Genomic DNA, 6347 nt, shown 5'->3' with positions numbered 1-6347 from the left:
ACCTAGTAATTTATTTATGTTATGCTGAGAAATTACGATTAAACTCCATTAAACATATGAAATAAACCATTTCCCCCATTGGTACCCTTTTAGGTAACCACTCTTCAATTGTGAGGTAAAACAGTTCATTGCAAAATGGCAGCCCCATTACACTAAGAAGTTTTGTTCATCTTTTGGATCTTGTCCATCTGTTTCATGTGTTAGAGAGCAGAAAATAATATCTATATGTCGGACAGACACTATAAAATACTTAAGAAAGTGTAAATAATTCTCAGTCCATGCACATGTAATTATACCAGAAATCCTATTCTTACATGTATACTGCTGTACCCTTTTTCCGTTGTACACCTTGTTCCGATATATTATTAATATCCCTTTTTGTACGGAACTGATTACACGTGCTTGGGTCAGAGTTCAGAGGTTGCCGACACTGAACCTGGCCTATTTCATGAAAACAACAACACATATCAGATTGTCGGTATTCCAGGTAATTTACAAGTTATAAGCTCAACATAGAGTATTTCCAACTTTTCCAAAACCGTTGTATGCCATATTATTTAATCCCTTTTATAAATGTAGAAAATAAGCATGAAACCAATCAACCGATATTGATTATCTTCTTCCATTTGCAAAGCTTCCTAAACAACAATCATGTGACCAAAATACGAATTAACTATGGAAAGCCAGAGTAACACAAAATAAACATTTTTTGAGGAATTGACAAATTAAAATATCAAACTTATTTTCCCTCATCTTACAAGCATTCTGCTATAAAAATCCAATGGAAGTTAATAGTTAAACAATATCTAACACTTTTTCTTTACAGATGTTGATTTTATTAAAGTTGTTCAAATGTATAAATGATTTAATTTTCTAAGTTAGAATTATTTCAAATGAAAAATAAGTTGCACAAAAATGGTATATCAAATACATATTCAATAGTTTATAAATTTAATTCAACCTGAATTATGTGAAAAAAAAATATACAGTTATTAATATCTTAACAAAATTGTTTGATTTGTGTTTTATAACTGGTAAAATTCAAAAAAAGGTATTATTACTCCTATTCTTAAATGTCTTAGCTCAGATCCAAGAAGTCCATTGTCATATAGAGTATTACTTTAGCACCATGTGCATACAAACTTTATTGTAGTGTTTTGAATAATAAATTGGTAAAATGGCTAGAAAAAGGGGAGATAATCAATGATGAATGGTTTTGTTAAAAGAAGGAGTATAATTGATCATGTGTCCACTTTAACACCAATTATTGAAACTAGAAAGAAATGTAAATTGTCAACTTTTGTTTCATTTATAGATTTCAAAAAGGCATGTGATTCCATAGATAGACCATTATTGTTTAATAAATTAAACGATTTGGGTTTAAGTACTAAGTTTATGTTTGCATTGAAAGCCATTTATACAAATGCAGAGTGTTGCCTTCGTTTAAATGGAAATACCACTGATTGGTTTCATGTAAAGACTGGTTTGAAGCAGGGTTGTGTTTTGTCAACTGTAATGTTTAATAATTTCATTAATACTTTAATTACTGATGTAACATAATTAGATATTGGTATAGATATTGATGGTCAAAAGGCTGCTATTTTGTTATATGCAGATGACTAAATTCTCATGTCAGAAAATGGAGAAGATATGCAAGAACTGCTAGATGTTTTAAGTGTATGGTGTAATAATAATTGCTTGAATATTAATTTTAATGAATCCAAAATGATTCAATTTAGAAATCAATCAATTCAAAGATCTGAATGTACTTTCCTGATCAATGGTGAACATATAGAATATGTATCAAGTTATTAATATTTGGGACTGGTTTTAAATAATGAATTTTTAGATTATAATGTAATGGCCAAAGCAGTGGCTAAATCTGCCAGTCAAGCACTAGGTTTACTTGTGAAACTTATGGCGGTTTCCAACACAATATTTTCATTAAACTTATTGACACTTTAGTTTGGTCAGTAATTAATTATGGCTCAGCAATTTGGGGCACGAAAGAGTTCTCCTGTATTTCAGTAGTTCAGAACCGAGCCATGAGATTTTATATGGAGGTTGGAAAATACACCCCTAATGATGCAGTAGCTGGTGATATAGGTTGGAAACCCTCATAGTTTCGACAATCGGTTAACGTTTTTAGACACTGGTCTAGATGTTGTAAAATGGATGTAAATAGAATTAATTATACAGTTTTTAAGTGGTCTATTAAAAAAGACAGTTGTAGAATTAAAAACTGGAGTTACCAAGTTGTGATAATGTTAAAATTTTAAGATAAGGAACAATTTTATAATATAGAAGTAAATATACTTGATAAGAGTACCATATGTCAATTAGAGGAAACAAAGTTTGACAAATATAAAACTGACTGGTGTAACAAAATGAGTCAATAAAGCCAAGGTGATAAATTAAGAACATATAAATTGTTTAAATTTTCATATTTTGCTGAACAATATTTGTTGGAAAATATACCTGCAGTTGCAAAATTAAGATGTGGTGTAGCACCTTCAAAGATTGAAACTGGTCGTTGTATGATGATCTAAGACAGTCACTATTTTTACATATTATTAGTTATAATGATTTTTTTTTGTCATTGTCTGATGAACACAAATTTATATTTTTATTTAACATTGAAAATGTATGTAGCTTAGTTGCCAAAACCTGCCATAGTATTTAACTGAGAAGAAATTACTATGTTCTCAATAGTCTCTCATGATTCTTTTCAGAATGGCTCATGCATTTTAATTTGTATGTTTTATCTCTTATTGTTATCATGTTGTATATGAATGTATGTGGTGAGACTTTAATAAACAAAGTGTTTATTCCTAAATATATTTATTTCTCTTTTAAAATTAAAAAAAAATTCCATATAGTTATTTGTGTTCAGTACTTTATATTTTTTTCTTTCAATAAATACAGTACTAGCATATTTCTATTTATTTAGTGGAAATGTATTGTATCCCATATGGCTCCCCATACTTATTTAATCTCTGAACCGGAAATGCACGGATTCGGGGTACGACAACAATAATGGCGGGTGATTGACATTTGATTTTCAGTCAATGGTGTAGTAATTAAATAAAGACATGCACAAAACATAGTTAACAGAAGTGTAAAGAGTAGAATGTCCGAATTTTATTTTTATAAATAATATTAGCGTCAACGCCCAATTGCAGGTCCGGGTGGCAAAAGAATAGGCCTGCAGCAGCGCTAAGCTTGTCGTAAAAGGCGACTCAATAGTGCTCAGAACCCTAGCCGGGGGCTAGGGCGCTCTGCCTACAGAATGGGTGGAATGGGGTACCCCTGGTGTGTTACATGCTGGGGTTGTCAGGCTATAATACGGAAAACCTGACTGCAAACCATAGTGGTGCACCGTGTTGGGAAAGATGCCATGTTCCTCGCACGTTAAAGAACCCTACTGTGGTATTCTCCCGGATTAGGAACCGTAGGGCTCCGCCACAGGAGGCTAAAGTGCCCTACCCTACCCACCTCTACCTATTGTCAGTGGCAATTAAAATTTTTCGACCCCATTATCCTTGTGTCCCATCCCATTTTTCATTTCATCATCATTTCATGTTTATTTTATCATCGACTTCATGTTCATCGCCTGAATATAGCTGAAATATTGCTACTCGGGCGTTTAACCCCAACAAACTATCAAAACAAGTCAAATCGGTAACTCGATCGGAAACATTATTATGACCAACGAAATGGGGGTACCCCAGTATACTTTTTACAAAAGAGTAAAATTGTTTCCAACAGAGATGTTTTTGGTTTTAAGATCAGCCATAAACATAAAAAGTCTGCTTTGGAGGACAATGTATTATTACTCTATAAGACTATTCTGCATCAAGTGCACTGTCAGAAGGAAAAATCAGACCAGGGAAGAAATTGTGCAAACACTGGCATATTGTACAAGTTGATTCTGGTAAGTAAAATTATAAATACATGTATACTGTAAGGCAGATATAATTTGTAAGAACATGAAGTAGAGTAAATTGAAATTTTTAAAAAATGTATGCCTTTTACAGTTTTACACAATCTGGTAAAAGTTTGTAAGATGAAATTGCTTCAGTCCCTAGATGCAGACATGTAGCCATATAGGTTGCTCATTGATTATTTTTTTTATATTTACTAGTTGTGACCGTTCAAATTACTAAATATAAAAAAAAATGTTCAGTAGCTATGATTTTGCAGCTTTTCAGAGCAGTACGTTCCATGGAGCCAGGTACGAAAGTGAATGACATTATGTCCACTGGATATTGTATTCTGTATCTGATTCTATTGCTATTGAGTACCATTATGGGGACATCATCCTCTATAAGAGTAATCAAGGGAACCAAGGTTATAGCGGTAATCAAATGAATGCAATCCAGGGACAAAGACCAGACATGGAAAACAGACATACACAACAAAGAACATAAAGTAACTAAAATCATACTTACAATGTAACAAAAGTAAATGAGCAACTCGGACTCCACTAAAAACTGGGAGCATAGACCAGGTGCACCTTTATAAATTACAATTTAAAAAGGTATAATTTTCAAAGTCTTAGCTAGATACAATGTAGCAAATTATTTTCTACATGGTCATCCCATGTTGGCTAGAAAGTATAATATTAGAGCACACACCCCATTACCACACCAGAGTGGTAATACATAGAGAGCAATGCTGTCTGAAATGGTGGCCTGTGTTTTCAAGGTATATTGAAATTGATAGCTAGCTTTTCATATTCACCTGTCACTTGAATAATGTCAATTTCTATCTAGTGTTTGTTGATTGTAATTTATTATCCACCATTTTTTCATGCATTTCAGGAAGAGAATGTTTGACCATTCAAGTTGACCTTGCCTGGTGCTTGACCAGACAGTAGCAACAGCCTGCATTATACTGTTTCCCTGCCAACCATTCATAATTCAATCTCTCATATAGCACAGGCTAGGCAGAGAAGCAGTGCATGACTACTAATTTTATATTGTTCTGGTGTGTTTCAGCGAGGGATCAAAAACTGCCACACTCGTGTAGGCATGAGGGGTACGCCCACCACGCATAAATCCGCCCTTGATTTAAAATTCTACAATAGTTCAAGATAAGTCGACTTGACTTATTTCATTTTCAGGACTTAAACCATAGGTTTGTATCTTTTTCGGTTCTAATTATACAATATGATTATGATAATCTGTGGCATATCAACCATAAATGATAAAAACAAATGAGAGAAAATGTCAATATAGGTCTACTTTGAGGGGTGCAAGAATTCAAACAACAACAGTATGCCTTGGACTTGCCCGAAAAAGACAAATGTAAATTTACAGCAAAATGGGCATTATGCTACACCCTTCTCATGCATATAAAAATTGAATCTCAGTGTTAACAATAGCTAGCAGTTAATGTTCATTTAATGTCAGCGTACTAATAGTAAATATGTACATGTATATCAATGTGATGCAGTAAAATGTACAAAACACAGAAGAAATGGTCCATATTAGACTGAAAAACCTGGGTATTTGTGTCCAAGACCGCTTAAAAATATCAGATGTATTAAAACAGTATTTTCTATATTATAAACTAAATAGCAGTATTCATTTAAAGAGCGATATGTTGTTTTTTTTTTCAGTAAGGTTGCTTACAAGTGAAATTATTTGCATAGATTATTATTTGGTCTGTACTTTTCAGCTTTTAAAAGAACCATGTGAAATGCAGCTACATGTATGAAATGCACATCTCAAGAGAAATATATTACTGAAAATGGATGTTTAGTTGCTCATAGATATACATGAACAACTTCTGGTTGTTAGCAAATTCTGTGAAAATATTTATTACAAATTATCAATTGCTGTGATTAGTGTGGGAGACATACATTTTGCCCAAATGATTGGATTTTTTGTGCAGTAAGTGAAGAGTCTCTTAGCTTATTGTCCTTATGATGGAGACTTCCAGTAAAGTCCAAAACAAACAGAGTGGAATTGTCTATAAAAACCAAGAAAAATGAAGAACCAAGTGAGATTTGTGAACTAGCATACCACACTGTACATTATGTGACTAAAATATGTTAACTGTGAATTTGTATGAGTGACTTGAAAGAAAATTAAAATCAAATTGTAAACAGTTTTAAAAATTGATATTTGTGTATTTATCCAAATTTGCAAAACCAGTTTTAAAAATGGATATTTAGAATGTAAATAATACATCCACAACAGGCTGTATTACGGACAATGTAGGTCTGTTTTATTATTTTTTCTCCTCCCTCCAGTTTTGAAAAGCATGAGTATACATAATATTGATCATTCGGTCTGTTGGTCCATTCGCTACTCCTCAGAAAACTAACAAACGGAATTAAT

The 6347-nt window shown here is 32.6% G+C and overlaps 1 long non-coding RNA gene across 2 annotated transcripts; it reads left to right on the top strand.

The window, feature by feature from the left end:
* Positions 1-212: 212 nt before the first annotated feature.
* Positions 213-6124, top strand: LOC148616089 (uncharacterized). Of its 2 annotated transcripts, none has more exons than XR_015922108.1 (3): positions 213-487; positions 4824-5139; positions 5683-6124. It is a non-coding gene; the product is annotated as an uncharacterized LOC148616089 (long non-coding RNA). The 2 variants fall into 2 exon arrangements; XR_015922107.1 differs by lacking the exon at positions 213-487 and adding an exon at positions 3342-3934.
* Positions 6125-6347: the final 223 nt, after the last annotated feature.

This window comes from Perna viridis, chromosome 5, assembly GCF_037379345.1.
Source record: "Perna viridis isolate PV_CMFRI_1.1 ecotype Kerala chromosome 5, ASM3737934v1, whole genome shotgun sequence".
NCBI classification, from domain to species: Eukaryota; Metazoa; Mollusca; class Bivalvia; order Mytilida; family Mytilidae; genus Perna; species Perna viridis.
This window is presented reverse-complemented; position numbering and strand designations above follow the sequence as displayed.